The following is a 20,960-nucleotide window of genomic DNA, read 5'->3' on the forward strand; positions in this document are numbered from 1 at the left end:
CACTCCCTGAAATGTTGTGTGAAGGGGGACTTTAGTCAAAAAAAAAAAAAAAAAAATGAAGTGTGTGTATTTGCATGTGTATAGCTAGATCTGATCTGGAATCCTGTGGTAACAAAATGGTGACTTGTCCAAAAAGGAGATGGAAGGGACAGGAACGCTGCACTGCCTGATTTTGAGAAGTGTTTTCCTGTCTTTCCTGCTTTCTTTTTCCATCACAGCTTGACCCAAGCAGAAGGTAGAGGGACAGATCTCTAACTGGGGTTTATTGGCTTCAGTTGAATTAAATGGATGAACAGCAGCTGAGGATCTGGCCCAAAATTATCAATGGAAGCTGAGTTCTAAACCTGAGATTATCATCTTTGACTTCCCATCGCCACACAGAAGAAGTGGGACAACTGACCAGAATTTACAACTGTGATTAGGCACATGAAAGATGCTAGGTGATATTCAGAAAGATGTCAAACAAGGCCTGGTTGCTAAACAGCTTGCTCTTTTTATCTTTGTTTTCTTCTTACGTTCAGTAACCACCAGGAATAGCATGTAACTGGGGCAATTATGTATGCATTACATAAATCCTCCTCTGTTTCCTTAACGGATGTAAACCCATGAAATAAAATCTGTGCTTGGCACTGTAGCTAGTCATCTCTACATCTTGAGGGGACTGGTTTCCCGGGCCCCTACTGTGAAGAATTTGATGAGGCAGGTGAGTCTTTACAACACTTGGCAAATCTGATAATAGACACACAAAACCATGTGATTGTAAATCTCTGTTGAACCATCAACTAAAAAGTATGCATGCTGCCATGTATTTAATATGAAGCCATGAAAGTGGTTTTATGTACCTTCTAATGCACATGGATACTTTTCCCATTACTGATGACTCCCTAATAATATTACAAAAACACTGTAGTCTGTCTGATGCATGACTATACAACCATTGAGAATGCAATCGTGTGGAGCAAGGGAGATGTATCTCCAGAGCCATGACTTTGGGGCCTGCTCTAGATTTGTACTGAAGATCACTTCCAGTCAACCCAGTGGTCCAATGGACTGTCTTGGTGTGGGCAGTCCTTTGGACTATTTCCCTACATGCAGATGTATGCCCACCCACCAGCACGTTCTGATTATACTGAGGTCCTTCTTAAAGTGACAGTACACACTATGTTGTGTCACTTGCACTCATCCTCCCTTTAGGAGGCTTTGGCTGTTGCATTCTTTAAGAGAATAAAAAATTGAAGAAGCCCTTGGCTTTTGTTTAGCTTTTGCTTCCCTTTACAGAAACTATTAGCATTGCAGACAAGTTTAGAGAATGTTAAGTTTTGGCTTACTAACGGGAGGCGCAAAGATACTGCAATCTGGTCTCAGTATAATGAGCCCCTTTGTTATATATAAATACTATCATGCTAGCCTATATACAGCAAAGCATTGGGATGTTTTATATTAACAATGCACCAGCACTAAAACCTCAGACAACTCTAAAAAGGCACTAATTATTATTATTAGTGTTTTACACTAACAATAAATGTCAAATGGAACCCTGCAAACAAATAACTACCTGTCACTAAGTGAATGAAAAGCAATCTTAGTAAAGTGAATTAAAACCCAAACAATAGAAAACTCAACAGGCAAGCACTACTAGGGTGGCTTAGCTGTATGGTTGATGCAGTGCTCTTATAAGAAGAGCAGTATGTCCTTGGTTGTGACAGTCCCAATAGTCATGTCTTTTCATTGACACTCAGGGCACCTAGTTAGTGGGAGGTGTATAAGCTGATATCAGCTGAAGTGCATCAGCTCTAAGAGACACTTAGTCATGGTAAATGGAAATTGGATACCAGTGGGGATTTAGCTGTTTTATTTATTGTATTGGCTGCAGTGCTTTGGGGGTTTTATCAGTGAAAAATTAAAGTTGGACAGTAGGGCATATATTTGTTTTGGTGACACATTTCTCTTAAATTTTTCAAAGTACTCTGAATGTGTCTCCCAAAGACTTATTTTTTTCTAAATTGTACATTTTATTTTTCAATCTTCATTTATCTTTGATATCTGATTGACATTTTCAGGACACTCTAATCCTTTCTGCTGAAGGAAACTCTGACAGTGGCAGTTCTGGCAATCAGCTTCAGAGAGCTCTTCACAGTCTGTTCTTACAACAGGGATGAGGTCTATGACTTAAGAGCTGAAAGGAATTGAGATTTAGTCAGTGGTAAGGGACAGGGGCAGACTACCTAGATGGCAGGATGATCCTCCGTTTGATAACGCCTGAAGTTTCAGGACTTGGCTCTGTCTATGCAAGGCTGCAGTAACCTTCTGAACTGGGTGGAGTGTAAAAAATGGCATAAATGAGATTAGAATCTACTCTGAGTCTTTGTGATTTAGACCAGTAAGTTTAAAAGAAATGCTTGTGTGTGTGTGTTTCTAAACTCTAGTACGTTAAATATGTCTTGTATGCTGACAAACATAGGAAGAACAGACCAAGACAAACATTCAAATGGTTTTGTTTTTCTGAATCCCTTTAATCCAGAATTCAGGTTGGATGCTTTCCAAAAGCAGATGCCCTCACAATTTCCTTGCATTTCTTTATTGTAATTTGAAGTAGACCGGTGATAGCAATGTAAATGAGGAAAAAAATGCTTATTTTTATTAAAGGAAATTTGGTTTGAGTTGAGCACAAAGGTTTGGGTCTATTATGGTGTCTGAGTGAGTTTACGCAGCGCTCTAGTTTCTTCTTTTGGTAGAAAAGTTTTTCCTTTCTTGGGAAGTTCTGGAGGTGGGACCGAGGGTAACAGAAGCCAAAATGGTAGACTTATTTGGGCTTCCTTTGCTATGACCATCTGCAAGTTAATGTATAGGGACATTGGTTTGTTGAATACATCCTTATCGCTGCCTTTATTTAGTTGGTCTAATAAAAGAGATCACATTTAACCAAACAACCTTCCTGCCTGGGTCAAGTCCTGCCTTTAGTCATGCATGTGCAAACCATCTGAAAGTGGTGAGACTAGGAGGCACCTATCAAAAGGCATCTCTTTTGATGAGGTGACAACAAAGACGACTCTTGCATAGGACTGCTTTTCAATAGCAATTTTTGTTTTCCTTCAAAATTTTCCCACCAAGCGTCAGCAGCTCTTTCTGTCTATTTTGAGTTTTATTTAGATTAACAAATTCCACACCCTCGCATACAGAAGCAGAATACAGTGAAAACACAAGCTGCCCTAACAGAGCAATATCCAATAAACATTATGCTGCTCGGAGATATTTGCTGTTTAATCACCCCACAAAAGGACTTGTTCAGCCAAAAGATGTCAGATAGCATCTTGCTAAAGGCAATGGTGCCAGTAGAGCTTGCTTCCAAGATAATGTAGCTATTTTTTCCCCTTCTATTTGTTTTGTATTATGGATATTGGCCTCTTGTATCCTATGAGAATCTAAACTTACCCAAATGAAATAAACTTTAGCCCATTATCTTAATGTGTTACTGTATTCACTAGGAAAATAACTAAGGTGACATAAAGCAAGATACTATGCTGCAACATCTGCTACTGTATTCTGCAGTTCTATTTACAAATAAGTATCACTGTAGTAAGAGACGAGCATAACCTTCCAGATTCCCTGAGTGGGATACCATTTTGAAAAGTCCCATGTGACTCGGTCACTTTCAAATGCAACTTAGGCCCTTGGGAGCCTAAGTCCCTTTAACACCTATGATATGGAAGTTACTTGGATCCCTAGCAGCTTATGAAAATGGGACTCGCCTACTTTTGCAAACTTTATCCTAGGTAATCAGGGACCAGTTTTTAAGAAAATATGTAGGTACCAAACCACATAGATAAATACTTTGTGGAATGCCAATACATGGAAATAAGGCACTTCTGTGAAGGTATCTTTAATACTAAGTGCTATGTCTCTAAGTACTTAAAATCATCTCAGATAGTAAGTATCCCATTGGAAGTTAATAGAATTCAGGCTCCTAAGTCTTCCAAATTCTAACCCAGGTCTCCACCGTGCTAGTCTTCGTGCATACACAGAGGCAGGCACTAGTTTGAAAAGCTTAGTCAACGGCATTATTAACCTAATTTTATAGATGGGTAACAGAAAGAGAGGATATGTGAATTATATGTGAATATACTGCTGTTTAGGATTCCCTGTCTTTTTCTGCTAAGCACTTTTGTCACACCTACCTGTTAAAGTAATCCCTTTTCCTTGTTTACCAACCCAAAGTCTCTCTCTTTTTCAGTGTCACCCAGGGCCTTTTGTTGTTTTGTGCATCCTCTGAGGCAAGGAAGGGGTTTGTTGGCTGTTGATAAAGCACCTTGTGTCTTCAGCACATCACTAGTAACAATTTACTGTGATATGTAGATGATTTTCTGTAATCATAGTAATTTATTACATGCCTGTCAAATAGGGTCTCGGTGCGTGTGCAGAAGTTTAAGCATTTGCTGACCGATATGACTACAAGATGCCGGTCTGCACTTCTGTTTCACCTGCTAATGATAAGTCAGTTGAGGGCTACAAAGCAAGTACGTCTGGAAGGGAATTCCTGGGTCAAGTCTAATCCCTTGCTATTACAGACAATCATGCTGCATCTCTTAAACTGACAAGGTTCATCTTGAAACTGGTTAAGTTTTTGCTCCTACTGGCAAGCTATTCCAGAACCTCATTCCTTGGATGGTTTGTTCTAATTTTGAGTCTAAAAAAGTCCACAGCCATCTTCTACCCACTTATTCTTCTACCTATTTATTCTTCAAACATTGTCCCTTCGCACTTCTCTTCTACATCCTGTCACCCATTCTTCCCCTGATATTAACTAATTTGATGAATCAATAGAGAGCAATCATACTCTTTCAGCCTTCTCTTTTTCTAGTCTTTGTAAGACAAGCTATTTAGATTTCTGTTTTGGCCTTCTCATTCCCCTATTAGTAGCCCTTCTCTGCACACGTTCCAGTTTGAGTCTTCTTTCTCAAACACGGGTGATCAGAACTGTACACACTATACCCATGTATATACTTTTCCAGATGGAGGTCTTATCAGTCCCTTTTGCAAAGGCATTTAATATTTTTTCCTATCTTTTCTACACTGCCCGTTGCACCTTAGGGTCTCATTTGCTTTTTTTATGGGTATATCACATTGGTGGCTTATAGTCCTCCTGTGATCAACTAATATATTCACGTCTTTTTCACTGTGATTTCCAAACTGAGCTCCCAATAACTTGTTGTTAGTCCCTAAGTGCATGGCTACAGAATTTCATCCCATTTCTATTACTCCAGTCCTTAAGGTCATCCTGTTCTTCCTGTACAATATTCCAGTTCTGTTCTATATTAAGCATGTCTTCCACCTTTCAGTTGATAAGCAGATTTCATAAACATATTCCTACTTCTTGTGAGAAGTAATGCAAATAGTAAATAAGGTTGCTCCCAAGATGGATGATTGAGGAACTCTTTTAGTAACCTGCCTCTTGCCTCTAAGTTCTCTTTCTGCCCCCCCCTCCCCCCTGGCCACTTTGCTACCTAGTTGAGGTCAGTTGTTTTAGGTAAAAATAACTCCATTGCTATGCCTCAGCAAACCTCCTTGCCTTCCCATTGGAAAGAAAGAGTCATTTTACCTGTTACACAACTCAGGTTCATCTCTGTAGCCACTGACACTAACTATGATTTCTCCACTGTTCCCTTCCCACTTCTGACTAGATCAGCGGTTCCCAACCCAAATGAGGGTCACGGGAGCAATACCGGTGGTGTCGCACACAAAGAACGAGCCATGCCACGTGCCAGGAGCTCCCCTGCCCCCAAGTTGCTGCCGCCACACCGATTGCAGCAAAAAATCTTGGGAACCACTGAACTAGATAATATCAAGGGGAAGATGGCTCCGCAGCTCTTCCGGCCTCTGTGGAATGAGACAGAAAGGACCCTCCAAGCCACCCAAAAATTCCTGTCCATTATTATGAGGGCTGTGCTTTTTGCCTTCTAAGTTTAATGAGCTTTTATTTTTGTTTATTTTATGTTTATGTTAATTTAAAGTCAAAATTTGACATCTTTTTTTCGCCCCTATATCCAGCTTCCCAGGAGTCTAACTACCTTCTTCCTAGCTGCTTCTACACTTCTCACTGTTATATTATATGAGCCCTTCCAAAGTGTTTTATATATTTAACCTTACAATATTCTTGTGATGTAGGGAAATCCTGTCATCCCTGTTCTATAGAAAAAGAACTGATTTTTTTTCAAGAAAGTCTGTGATGGAGAGTGTAGGTTCATTCCCTGCTTCTAAGTCCCAGTCTAGTGCCTTATGCTTTAGGCTCTTATCCACTAACCAATCAAGTTTTTCCTCAAGGTCTCATTTTACTGTTTCTTTTGTCTCGCCATAGGCATTCTAGCTACCCAACTTGAAAAGATGCAGCTTGGTGGAAAGGGCACCTCCACAGAGATTCATAATCCTTTGTTGGCCTTGCGCACCATTGTATTAAGAATGAAACCCAGTTTTCTTCCCCAAGTCCAGTCATTTGGAGTACTTGAATAGGAGCTCTGCCTTTCTCGCTGAAATGGAAGCCGTGGCCTTGGTTGTTCTCCAAGCCATCAGACTTCTTGCTGAAGTCTTATCTCTGGCATTTTATGCAGGGTTCACCTGACGTAAGCAGCAGCAGCCCTGCAAGCAGAGAGATCCAACACCTCTTATGAAGAGACTTGCAAGGGAGCAAACTGATCTCTTTTGAAAGCTGCAATGTTGATTGAAGTGCAGGATTTGACTTCACTTGACACTGTGTTTATCTGGAAGAGTTCTCATGCAATGGCTCATTTATTTTAAAAAGCAGGCTGTACTCAGTTACTAAGAACATCCAAAGTGATTTTTTCAGAAGGGGATAGTGTTGGTCTCACTTTGTTCCTGTTCAAGTCAAGAGGAAATCCTAGAAAGAGGACCCTGTCCCATGCTACCAAAGAAGAAAAAACAAAACTAACAAACAAAAACCCGATAGTCCCTTCCAACCTGGCATACAACTGGTGGTTCAAAAGGTGATGGAAGGAAAAAGAAGTCCTGCAGATCCATTCATTATGATGTAATGTGTTAGTCGTATTTGGCGAGCTTTTGCTAGAAGAATAGGTTTGAGCTAACTGTGTGTAAAATCTTGTACAATCTCTTTGATTTCCTGAAGGATGTTACCTTCTTGCAATCTTTACATTTCAATCCTTTTAGCAAAACTTTCAGTTCTCATTTCAAGGCAGGTAAAATAAAAATAAATAAATAAATAAATAAAAGTTAATAAAATGCTTGGATTCACTTAAGATTTCTTTGCTCAGTATTTATTAAGTGCAGATGCATTGGCTCTTGTCATCTCTCATTTAATAATTAAAGCAGTTTACCCCACTAAGCTGCTGACCAACATGGCAACCTTCTGCAAAGGTATTTATTGATCTAGAATGGCATCAGATATGATGCTTTTGCCCTGGTGCGTGGGTGCTTGGACAATGTTTATTAGAAATTGCATTACATAAAACATTGACATTCTTCAAGTGAGTATGAAATACCAGCTGTGAGGTTATTTCTGGGGGCTACTACACTATTAGGGGTGAAAAAAGACACTAATTTACAAATGTGAACTCAATGAAGTTGAAAAATTTCACTCTGGCAAATTAGCTTGTGATCAGGTGAGACTAGATCTTTCTTTCTCCTTGGCCTAATGTTTTGAAGCATTTAGTACCCACCAGTCCCCACAGGGTGCTCAGCATTTCTGGAACTCAAGCTGTATGATCCTGTGGTTTGGTTTGACAATTTAACTTGTGAAATAGGGAAAATCGTGATAATTAAATAAAAATGTGATTGAACTTGGTTTAGAGGTTGAGTCTGCCAGTTGCTACTGCAAATGCTTTCTTGAGCCTAACTAAATGGTCAGAGTCAATTTAATATGTGTTGCTTCTGACACTCAGCAATTTGCTCTTAGGGCAAGCCATTTGCCCTTTTTAAACTAGCCATTTTAAAAAGGCTGGATTGTGCAGATCACTTTTCATGCAGTTGATGTATACTATTTTTGTTGTGCACAGGTGGTTAGCTGTGTTATTCTGGAGTCAGGCAGAAGGTGGAGTAAAAGGAAGGACTTCTTAGAGACCAGTGGCTCAGAGAGTCAGGTGCTTATGTAGACCACAACCTAATTTGTCAAATGCTAGGAATGGAGCTAGAATCTGATGAAGTAGGTTGTCACGGAGCGGGACCTAGGGGCGGCCGTGACCCCTCTAGCGCCCCCTGCTGTGCCAAGTAGGCGTTCCAACACCCTCTCTCACCTGCCACGTCTTGGTTTTATGAAGTTCAGTAATGGAGGCTGCCTTCTGTGCTCTTGGACACAGTGCTATGACTATTTGGGCTTCTACTCTGTACAGGGTGGCCTGGTACACCCCCAGCCTTATTGTATATGCATGCGTCCTACCTCCCCTTTAGCACGCCCCAAGCCTTGCAGCTGTCCCGGACGATGTCGGGTCACTCTCTCTCTTTCTGCACCTTGCCTGGAGCCCCTGGGCTTGTCACGCCACCGGCGCCCCTCCTCGGGCGCCCCTGGGCTTGTCACGCCACCGGCGCCCCTCTGGGTTCTTGCCAACAATAAGTGTCCAGCCCGGCTCAGGCGGCCTAAGCCTTACCTGGCCCTTTGGCCCCTCGGGGTTCCCTCTACAGTGGAGACCCTTCGGAACTCTATCCCGCGCTCCCTGTCCTCTCCGGGCTCAGTCCCGATACATGCCCTGCCTCACCCTTTCCTGGGGCTCCTGCTCGCTGCACAAGCCTGGCTGCCCTTTTGGGTTCGGCTAGTGTAATCACCCTCTTCAGGCTCCCAACTGCATGCTCCGGCCCTGCCTCGGGCCTCTAACCGCGTGCCTGCCCTACTCCGGCCTCTTACACTTGCTCTCGCCCCCTTTCTGGGGCTTCCCCCTGGACTCGCCTCTTCTGGGGCATCCTAATAGGGGTTCCCCCCTTTCAGGGCTTATGCCTCGCCCTCTCTGGGCTCCTCCATAACTCGCCCTTCTTGGGGCTTGTCCCAATCCGTGCTTCTCGCGCCAGGGCTCAGGTGGCCCGTAGCCATGCCTGGCCCCCTTGACCCTTCTCAGGGTCTCTCACCCGTGGGCAGAATACCACCCTCACAGGCTGGGGTCTCCACCCCCACACACCGCGCCACACCGGCGCCAAACAGCTGTGCCTCCCAGGCACTGCTCCATGCCCAGACAGGGCACCCAGGAACCCCCAGACTACTGGGGAGCTCCCGTGAGGCCTCCTCACACCCCTACAGCCTCACCCAGTCCTCTGGTGATATACACAACGAACTAAACAGAACCGTAAGCCAACCGGCTGTAACAGAACAATAAGCCTACCGGCTATAACGCACACTCCAATCCCACAGGCTTCTCCTGCCCAGCCTCCCGGTCAGGGTTCTCTCTACCCTGTACCATGATGGAGCTGGTGGGTCTATCAGTCTGCTCCACCCAGCTTGACTCCGCTGCAGAGCTCTTGCTCCTCTGGCAGCCAGAAGGTAACTACCAGCTAGGCTCCAGCCTGGGCTGTTTATAAAGGCCAGGCCCGGCCCCCTTCTGGCCATGTGACCTGCTCCGGTTGTCCCAGCAACTAGCACCTGAGCTGCCCTGGCCATTAGCATATGCCCTAATTCCTACTTAGGAACGGGGCACCCGAGTGCCCCCGTGACATAGGTAGTGGCCTCCAAAAGCTCAGGCCTCGCTGAACCAGCTCTAAAGTACTATGTGTGTGTCTGTGCTTGCGTTTCCCACCCTCAGCATGTCACTTCACCAAGTCCATATAATTTTAAATGAAGAAATTTGTAATAAATTGGCATGAAGGGAATGGATAACAGGAGGCTAGAGCTTTGGGCCCATCAACTTAAGAGAAGTAACTCGGGAATTGCACTTTGTCTTCTGCAGAGATTCAGATGGTATATTTGACCAGTCCCAGAGCTCCTTGTTGGCTTAATATAGTTAGGTCTAAACATGATGCGCCATAACTTTATCCTCAGTTAATAGGCTATCTCATAAGTATGGACATTGCCGTACTCCCAGGATTGTCTCTGTGCTAAGCTAGCAACATTTACTCTTTTCAACTTGAACTTTGGAGAGTCGGAGAGGAAGTTCTTTAGGATTAACTACGTGGTTTTGCAAGCTTCCCAACAGTTCTGTATTCCCATTGAACTGAAATAATGGAAGCTCCCTTGAATCCCCCTATTTTATATTTAAAATCATGTAGCAGGAATATAGTCATTCCTGTTTGTGATTTTCATTTTCGAGCTTTTCTAATGAAAAGAAATGCTCACAAAGTTCTGGCATGTTTAAAAAGACATCCTTCATCCCCTCTCTCTCTCCTGTAAAGCAGTTGCTATCAATAACATCAAATCTTGGATTAAGTTGGTTCTGTCTTTAGTAAAGGCAGCTTTTTTCCCCAGTTTATACCTAACTCTGTCAGGGGAGTCTCTGTTACCAGGGCAGTCAATTTTGATTTGTATATCAATAGTGTTGTGTCAGTAGCCAGAGGGTATGGCAACAGGGCTTTCCATAAGCTTTTATTGGCGCTGTTGCTGGAGGATTGTTTCAAATTAGCTGTAGTCTCATAAAAGTACAGTATAATGTTATGTCCTGCTTGTAAACAAAATGGTGATTAGTTAATTAGTGCAGTAAGAGAGGCAGGCAGATTTCTTGAGAGGGTTAGATCCTTGACCGTTCCTTGGAGGTCTAATTCTCTGAATGTTTGAGAATGCTGTAAATCACCTTTTTATTACTTTGGACTAAATACACCCCAGGCTCAATGCAGTGAAGCATGCTTCCAGCAGCAATGAATTTGGCCCTCTAGGTCTGTCTCATTTTTGTCCTTGAGCATCAGCTGTTGAGTAATGCTATGGAAGTGTCTGTGGGACACCTGCTTGAGATGGGCTGAAGCCATTTAAATTGGATTCCTACCTAGATTGCAAGCAACCCCAAGTTAAGTGGCTTCATTCCCAGTTCTTTAGCATACAGGAAGTAGAGTGGGTCAGAACATAGCTGTCATTTCTTTAAAGGAATATAATGCTTTTTCCACCCCAAATTCTCACAGACTATTTCTAGGATTATGATTTTTAAAAAGTATTTCTTTTTCTTTCCAGCTGAAATCCTGAGGAATTTTTTTTAAATCCACATAAGTGTGCATGTGTTTCCAACTGCCTCGATTTAGTAGTTTATTTTGTCACGCACCCATAATCCATACCCGGCATATGTAAGTAGTGGCTCATTTGTATACTTAATAAATGCCAAATCCATGCAGATTTTAAAGCCCAGCATTATAATGTACACTGCTATATTTTAATTTCCCACTATTTAATTTCACTCCTATAAAGAGTTATAAACCTGTTCACATCCATTCTATATTTAACCCTTTCACTTTAATTTATCATTACGTTCTTTTATAGAAGTCTGAGCCAATAATAAATAGGCCAGGCAACGAGTCCCATCTCCTGCCATTGCTGTAGCCAAGAATTTGTTGGGACATTTTCCATTCTCTATCCCAAGGTGGTATAAATGGAAAGGAAGCAGTTTAATATGTTGACAGCCAAAATGTCTGAAAGACAAGGGAAGCCTAGGGATAGGATAAAAAGAAAATCATTTTTTGGATGAGTCAGGACAGTCTTCCTCAAGGGAATAGCAACAATCATTCCATTGCCTTCATACAAGATGGAAGAGAAACATCCGTACGGTGAGAAAAACCTTGCATTGTTTCTAGGGCCTAAGCTGATGTCTGTTGCATGTTCATATGAGGAGACCAGGATGGAGATCTCAAATAGCAGGACATAGCTGTTGGATCACTAGTCAGCATGGGAAACAATTCTGGGAGTCAGGTTACTGAAGGGCAAAGAAGAAAAAGGAATGTAAAAACAATCATTTAACAGGAAGAAAACAAATCAACTTGGTTTTCCACCAGGAAACAGGGACCTTTGCAATTCTGTGAAATCCATGGAGACAGAATAACAGGTTGCACAGAATAGCAGATTACAATCCTGAAGCAACCGTGGGTTTTTCAGGAGGGAATGTAATGCTTTTGTTAACAAATGTCATAGTTATGCAGTGGAATTCAACCCATAGGATACAAAATCGGTGTCAGACGGCTAGAATTCAATACCCAAGCTATGAGGTCATAGTCTACACAATGTCCTTGAAATCCACCACTTGTTATGATTCTTAGCATCCTTCACTTCCCAGGACACTAACTGGGGAGGTGTCTACACTGTAGTCTACGGGGCAATGTAGAGATCCTTGAGCTAGTGTTAAAACTAAATCAGGTGCTGAAAAGCTCCCATGAAGCATGGTGCTCAAGTATTGGCTATTTTAATGTACTTCTTGGCAACGCATTTAAACTTCGCTGCTAGAGCTCAGCCCAGTGTTGTTGTAGTAGTACACATTACGCAACCACGCCATTTCTTCTCTGACTAAAAGGGTGTACAGCTCTTCAGACATGCTCAAGAGAAAAAGTGAGGAACAGGTTGGGCAGGATTTTGCTCCGGGCACTCTTTGCCATTTTCTGTAGCCTTAGAGCTAATGGTCACTGGAGGACTTTTTCAAGAAATTTCTTGAATACGAAGAACTTTAGGCTTAGCATCAGCTCCATGCCCACTTCAGTCCTGGGAGCTGATGATTACAATGGCAGGCCCAGGTGAAGAGATGTTTGGCCCAATCAATGCCAATAACCCACTTGTCTAGATCTACCTTTAAATGGATGAACAGATGGAAAGATTGGTAGACTGGTGCTTGAAAATGTACAGATGATGTCATGAAGATGGATATGTGGATTGGATTTGAAGATGCAAAACAATTATTGAAAAGCCACCTTGGGACTCCTTATTTATTCCATAATATAAACTGGATTATTCATTATGTGGGAAGGTGGAAGTCTTTGCTTTTGCAATTGTGCCTTAGTGAATAATCTGGAACGTTATGAAAACAGTGAATTCATCTGTTCATGAATAGTGTGGATATTTTTGCTTTTGTGCCATACCCATCCACAGCAATATTTTTTTTGTATTAAATACTATGAATCCACTTCACCTGTCAGCACTATTCAAAACACAAAATGCTGCATGAATAGGAAGGATGTTCTGGGATCTCTCAGATGATTACTGTTGCTAGGAAAACCACTTCCTGATATCTTTGTGCTCAGTGTCTGTGTCTCTCTTTGTGTACAGCTTTCAGTGACAGGCAAATTCATATCAAGGCATTGGGAAGAAATGGGAAAAGTTTAGAAATGTTTAAAGAACACTGCTTAAAGTTAAAAGATGTGTGTCATCTCAAATAATAGTTAAGAGTTATGATTTCTTTCCTATGAGGGCTTATTGTTATCAAATTAGCGAGAATTGCAGGGGTTAGTAGTGATGCATTCTAGGGTTGAATTAAATCCGAAAATGGTTAAGATCTCAAAATGCACTAAATTTATTTGGAGTTGTCATAACAAAGGGACCTCTGCTGAATGGTGACTAGTGTTGGTTTCTGGTTTCTCTGTTTAAAATACTTAAAGGTAAGTTTTAATGAATGTAAGTGCTTAGGGAGCCAGGTGGGACTTCCATGCATATTTGTGCCTTTTTGCCCCTTTTTAAAAATCATAATGTTAATCTGCTATGATTAATATTATCTGAGCTTCAGGTAGAGATAAGAAAACTGATGTTTTGAGTATGGAACTGAATAGTATCTTCTTGGACTTAAGTACAGTACGCGTGAGCCTCACAAGTGTTATGATGTCCAGGTTGGTGATCTGACTCTTAGTGCACACTGGTGATCACACCTTTCATACAAGGATTACAAATGCTTTCCAAAAGTGGGGTATATATGAAGATGGGGGGAAACTGAGGCACAGAGCATTTATAAGCATCAAAGATAAGGAAGTAACCAATGTCCTAACTTTACAAGAGCTCGCTTGAACCATCATGCAACATGTTTTTCTGTTACTGGCATCCCAGGGACTGGGTTTTCGCTAGGGAGAGTTTGGTATGGGTGATACTTCCTGATGTTCAAAATGTGGGACACATTAAAAGGGAAATTGGTGCAGGGTGTACACCAGGTGAATAAGAAATAAAAATGGGAATCCTGAAGCAACTCACCTTAATGAGGTATGGATAACTAACAGGTTAGTAGAGATGATTGGGAAAGCTTTTCCCTTCTGTGAAAAACTTTTCCAACGTTTTCATCTGATTTCTTCAAAAAGTGCTGCTGTTTGATAACCAGAACCTTAGAAATTTTCACTGTTTCATATTGCTTAGAGAGATTATGCGACTTGGACAAGAGGGGCAGATGCACAGGAGACTTAAGGTGGCAAATCCTACCTTAAATCTCCTGTGCGTTTGCCCCTCTCATCTGAGTTGCATAACTTTTCTATGCAACAGCCACTTACCTGTCCCATGGGGACAGTAGTGCAGTGATATGTGGTGCAGCAATGTGTTGTGCAGCTTTATTAATGTAGGCTGGGTTAGCTTCTCTCCCCAACCTATTTTCAGATACCAATTTACATGGGCAAAAAAGTATTTTTGTGTGTTGATCTGTAGGTCAACATTGAAGTACATGTCACCAGCATTATACTCAACTAGCACATTTATATAACCCACTGGCTAGGGCATGTTACAAGTTCCCCTCTGTGCCCCATCCATAGAGACGTAATTCTTCCAGTCCCAGTTACAGAGGTGTGGCTTTTTAGTTCAAGCTGCAGCAGCTCATCTGTTTTATCTCTAGAGGTGTCCAGTTTTAATCTCTGGTACACTGGTCAAAATGTCATCTGTCACTTCTGCACAAAAGGCCTTTGCATAGAGATGTTACCGCTGAAGCTCTTCTGCCTTTGAAGGTAACTTTGCTGCAGAGCTGTGATGAATTTGTTCGTACCACCAACTGGATAAGATGATGCTGCTGCTCAGAGCAGAGCTGACTGCATGATGGATAGATTAGTTTTATCTCCTGCACTTGGTTTGAACTGGTCTGAATGGATCATCTCCCCCAAAAAATGAATTTGTGGCTCTACTGCCTGTCTTAAGGAGAACAATGGCTCCCACTGGATTTTAGTCCTATTTTTTCCACTCTCCAGCTGCAACATCCTTTTAATAAACCAGTTCCCAGCCAAGCACAGTCTTTTCTCCCAACACTCTAATTCTTTAAAATAGCAGAAAATTTATTCTGTTCTCTAGGGTCTTTTAGTCAATGTTTTAAAATTCTAAGAAAGTAAGCGGAGTATCCTCCTCTGTCATAGATCCAAAAAAAGTGGATATATTGCATTTAAAAAAAATGAACTAGCTTAACCGTTCTAGTGATAAAGAACTAGTAGTTATCAAAGAAAAAAAGTTTGTGTGTGCTCTGACTGTGGATGAGGCATAGAGGCTTTTTTCTGTCTTCCCATCTCTCTCCAACTCTTTCCCTTCATCTCCACTCTCCCTCTGCATCGTTGTTGTTTGTATTGCAATGACATCTAGATGCCTCAATCAAGATCAGTGCCCCTTTGTGCTGGGTGCTGTAGAAACACATAATAAGAAACATTTTCTGACTTGTAGAGCTTATAGTCTAAACAGACACGACAGGCAAAGTTTGGGGGCGGAGGATGAAGAAAGGCATCCCTTTTCACATCTCAGCTCTAAAGATGGGTAACTGAACTTATGGTCACGTAGGCAGTGGATGAGAGAGCCTGGAAATGAACCTCAATTTTCTCTTAGTCCATCTTTAACCACAATATTATTTTCTTTCTCTCTCTGTTTCTCCCTCCCACCCCCATGAGTCCTAGGAAAAAAAACAACTCTCCCAAGTACTATAACTACAGTTTATGTAAAACAATCTATCTGCTTTCAAAAAAATAGCTGATTAAATAATTAAAGCAGCCAGTCAGTGTTCTGGAATTTCACTTCTGGTGACTAGTTTCCCTCCCCGTTTTTTCTTTTGTGCTGGAGGCAGAAATTTCAAATCATTGTGTGGCATGTGTACCCCCCACTGCCCACCCACCGACCACTTTCTCTCCTACTTCCCTTTTTCTGTAACAATGACTCATGGCATTTAATTGCTTTCTGTCTTTGGTGAATATCAGTTGAGAAGGCAATGCAAAAGGACTTAGAAATAATGGTGGAGGTGGTGTGTGTAAGGGGGGGAGGAAGGGACATCCCAGGTTATCTGCTGTTCTACATGTCATTTTTGCTTTTGCCAAGTATAACAAAAATTGGCTTCTCTCTATGGCACTATGAAGCAAAAGTAAAGGCATATTTATATAACAGTAACAGCTCAATGGGTGATCCTTACTTATTGGAGGTTAAGCAAAGGGGTGGGACGATTTGCACCTTCTTTTGATTTTTTTTTTTTTTTATTATTATTCCATTAAGTGCATTATTCAGCTTTGTATGAAAAGCACTGTGCGAAATACATGTGCTACTTTATTCTGCATTTTGATTTTATACAAGTTAAATCAGGCACTGGGCTGTAGAATGACTGTACCTACAGTACAGTTTCTTGCTCGGGTATAAAAGGAGGCAGTGATTTCAGAGAGAGCCCTACGCCAATCCTATATCTGGGGGAGTGAATAACAAAGCTTAGGGGTTCTCCTGGCGAAAGCCTGACTAGCAGCCCCCACTTTCAAAATGAGCACTTCCAGCTCAAGTGTCTTTGAGCACAGTTGTGACAGCTTTTCTTGCAGAAAGAGGTGGGCAGGACTTCTTATTAAATAGTAGAAACCAGAAGTTCCTTGTCACTTTAGGCATTTGTTTTTTAAGGATCATTTCTTCTGACTGATATAGGGAAGAATGTAAAACTTAGCTCTCAGCAACTGAATAATAAATGATTGAATAGCAGAAATTCAATAGGGCTTCTTTGTGAATAAAATGGCAGAGAAAATAACCATTTTTCTGGATAATTCCCATTCATGGATAGCTCCTTTGGGGAAGTAAATATCTTGCCACCTGCAACTCTTTTTTTAAGGCTGTTGTGTAAATGCCAGTATTTCACATTAGATTTGAAAATGAGCATTAAAGAAGATGTTGTTTGAAAGTTTAAAACAAGAAAGAAAAACCCTGCATCAAAGATACCAGTGCTTCTTTCTGCGTGTTCTTCTGTATATAGAGTTGGCAAACTCTGAAACCACTTTATTGTGCGTGAATTCATAAAAATGTATGATAATATCAGTTGAGCAAATATTTAAAGAGCAATCCATCTCAGAGTCTTAGACTCTCTCCGTCTCAAGCTCTCTGAGAGCTACAGTGAGATGCAATGGCTAAAACAGTAGCTTTCTTTCAAGGCAGCCCTTGGGTTACACTCAGTACAACCGATGACGTGGAAGAGAAAAGTTGTCTTTATATTTGCATGTACTCCTGATCCTGAATTGGACAGTTTCGGGTGCTCAGGCAACACAAAGCAACCAGAATCTAGGCAAAGGACTGAGCCCTAGGGCCTACGTCTGATGTGTAAGACCTCTCTGCCAGACCCAGACTCCAGAGAGGTGTTATGTTCTGATCCATATGATCTTCTCTCTTTGCTGCTCTGTGTTTACCTCTTTTTGGCGAGGGACAGACATTACTCACAAACCGGTTTAAAGTGATCAGAAACTGGTTTAAACCTGGATGTCCGTTCTGTTACAGTGGACATAAACCAGTCTGAAAATGGTTGAAACTGGTTTGAGATAAACCTGGTTGAATGTAGTATCAGACATAACTGATTTGGGTCAAACTGGTTTATGCAATATCTTTACCAGGCCCCTTCCTGGTTTAACTTAAACCAGAGTCCCCTAGCATCCCAGATGCTTTGCAGCCCTGGGTGAGGCTCTCTGCTCCCTGGATGGAGCTCTGGCAGAGACTGCAGGCACAGCAGGGTCTGCCTGGCTTCCCCTGCCCCTCTCCTCCCACCACTCCCTGCTCAAGCAGGGGTTCCTCTCTCCCACAGTGCAGACTGTAGCCAGCATGTGGTATGCTAGTTAATGCTGAGAGGTGTCTGTGTAAGGCAGACAGGACAATATCTGCTTAGGGATTTTTGGGACTAACTAAGAGGTCAGCCGGTAATGTTCCTCCTTCCTTCCTCAGAGAAAAAAGTTGTTTAAGAGCTTGAACTAATCAGAGAGGGTTTTGTTTTCTTGATGGGGTGCTAAATGCTGGCTCCCTCACTGGTCAGGAGCAGCGGGTGGGGGGGAGGGCACTCCTTCCTAATCAGAGCATCCTGCCAGCACTAGCCACACCCCCTGCCCCACCTCAGCTCAGCACTGGAAGGGAAGGGAGGGCTGCTCTAGTGGCCCCCAGCTTCTGGCCTAAGCCACTGCAGGCAGATGCCTGCATTTTCTCAGTCCAAAGGGAATGTCTGTTCACTTGCAAACCAGTTCAACCTAGCCAGGTTAAACTAATCTGCAAAAATTGAATCAATTCAGGCTCAGGCTTCCTGAATGTCTATCCCTAGCCCTAAGGCTCTGATACCGTGTCCATCATTGCAGTATCTGCATTTTGTCCAGTTGCTGAACCCAAAGAGAACTGGGAGATTGCCTGGTTTCTGTCTAACGTGGAAGTAATGTACAGCTGGGGAGGCTACCTGTGTATTAGTAACATTTTTGGTCTGGGGTTTTTAGTTTTTTGGGGCAGGGTGGGGGTGGGGGGATTGGACTTTACATTAGAGACTCCCTATAGATGTTGAAGTAGATTGAGGAAAAAGTTAAATGCCCTTCGAGGCTTTTAGACACTGATGCTGAAGCTGCCCTAAACTCCTTAAGGCTTGAAATGTCTGAGTTCCAAATATTTCTTTAGATGAACATCCAAGAAAGCTACACTTAGCTTTTCCACTAACATACCATGGTGTAAATTGGTCTCTGGCATGCTGCCTCCTGAAAAGGCCTTCTAAGATATTAGAAGATAAATGGCTTCCACTATAGAGAGAGGAATTCAAGCTACTTATTAGTCTTTGATCACACCTTCATGTGGGGGCTGATCTAGTTAAGCGCTCAACTCTATCAGTCCCTCAGCACCCTAGGGGCGTAGGGTATTCAGTAGGAATGAAGAATACTTGGGACCCTACAGAAATATTCAGAGCCTCTTGCAATTGGGCCTTGGTATATTTACTTCTGTGTTTGGCAGCAATTGTTTGAAGGGTTACCTAGGGCATCTGTAGGTGAGTATCTCCTTTTCTTCTCCTTGCAATGATTCATTATCTTAATCTTAACTTGTGGGAGTGAAACTGTGGCAACCTTAAGTATATAATTTCCTTCCTATTACATTATTTCTTCCAGTACAGGTGGTACCCAGTGTTTGTCATTTAGGAGTGTCATATCATTACATTGCATATTGCAGTGTAATGATGTGAAATGATTAAATGACAAAATGCCAGTTTGCTGCCAAAAATTTAAAGTGGCATACTTTTATTTGCAGATGGGAAAGCTATTATTAATTTCTGTATGGGTTTTGCCAGAAGAAATAACATAAGCAGACTGAAAAGAGAGGTGGGTACAATCCTTTTCCTAATTTGAACATGAATCATAGGAGCCCTTGTTCATCTCTAGTTCTGATTTTAGAGCATATGTCCAGTGCTTCAGGTACTGCCATGTATCAGTCCAGTTTTTCAAGAAATGAGGAGAGGCAGATGTCAGAATCAACCCTGATTGGCATGTCACTGGAATGAGGAAAGAGAATCTAGTATTTCAGAAAATGATAAAGGGAAAATGGTTTCTGATTGTATTTGTTTAGTATTATGTCTTTGCCGATACTGTTAGTCAGTGATATTTCTTTGCTGGATTAAAGATAATCCATGACTGAAACCTAAATGAAACTCTGCCTCAGTTTTCAATATGAATGATATAGAATATAAGGATAGCAGCATGACTACTGATGGGGATAGGTGTATAAAACTGGAAATCACAAAGTTCAAGGTGCGAACAAAACTCAGTTTAATATGATGAAGTTGCAAGTAACCATCAAAGAAGGGAGTTTCTAGAGCAGCCCTCCAAAAGAAGTTGTGTTTTGCAAGTTTGAAGATGGACCTCAATAAACTTACTAATAGGATTATATAACACGGTTGGTTACTTCCAATAAAAGAGGACTGGATTTGATGATCCAAGAGTTCTCTTCCTGCCTTAATTGTTAGGAAATTTAGTTTTGTTGGTTAATGGATTCCTTATGTGAAAAGAAGATATCAAAGAATTATAACTAGTATGATAGAATGGGCAGACCTGACAGTAGTTAGTTCAATTGGTTTATTCTTGCTATCATTCCCAGTCTTTGATCAATGAATTAGAATTTGGGAACTCTCATTTGGACAGAAGATGCTGTTGTGTTTGCACATGCAAGTTAACAGGCATTTTTTATTTGCTCTTTTGGCCACAGAATTAGCATTGAGTATGATGTGAAATTCAGCAAATTTCCATCAGTAGCTTCCAGCTTCACAGTGCCTAAGTTTTGGAATATAAATATTTCAACCAGGACTTTCCATATTTCAACCACTGCTTATTTAAATGATTTCTTTGTCTCCTGTGCACTTCCATATGTAACAAAAAAGGATTGCAGTAATGCCTGGTGTCTAATTACCAAAATGCTGAAAGTGTAAATGGATCAGAGCTTCAGCTTCTGTAAACCAGCATTGTTGCCCACATGGAAGTAACGCCATGTAGCATCTGAGGATCGGGCCACATACCTTTAGCTTTTAGACTATGTTAGTTGACCTTCAATTTGTCACTGGTGAGAGTTTGGGTTTTTAACCTTCTATAGAGAAGATCAAGTCTTTGGTTCAAAGTTCAAGAAGACGCTGGTAGCCCTGGAGAACAATAAGAATTGTTTGCCTTCCATTATCAGTAAGGTGGCTTCTAAGTACTGTACTATGTACTATCCTCACTGGTTTTCTATAAAAGATAAACTTTCCAAAAGGAGACTGGAGCCCACAGGGCAGAGGTGATACTCCAGACTGGATGGATTTCCTTAGGAGTCGTACCACTAAAGTTTTCTTTGTTTTTAAAGGGAGAATCTCATCCACCAAAAGCTCAACAGTACTATTCCATTTTGC

The 20,960-nt window shown here is 41.7% G+C and overlaps 1 long non-coding RNA gene across 1 annotated transcript in view; it reads left to right on the forward strand.

Annotated features, from left to right (window-relative positions):
• The window catches only part of LOC109292708, an 89,953-nt gene that overhangs the window by 233 nt on the left and 68,760 nt on the right, over window positions 1-20,960 (forward strand). The gene's annotated exons all lie outside the window — the stretch shown is intronic.

This window comes from Gavialis gangeticus, unplaced genomic scaffold, assembly GCF_001723915.1.
Source record: "Gavialis gangeticus isolate Ggan-Ray unplaced genomic scaffold, GavGan_comp1, whole genome shotgun sequence".
NCBI classification, from domain to species: Eukaryota; Metazoa; Chordata; order Crocodylia; family Gavialidae; genus Gavialis; species Gavialis gangeticus.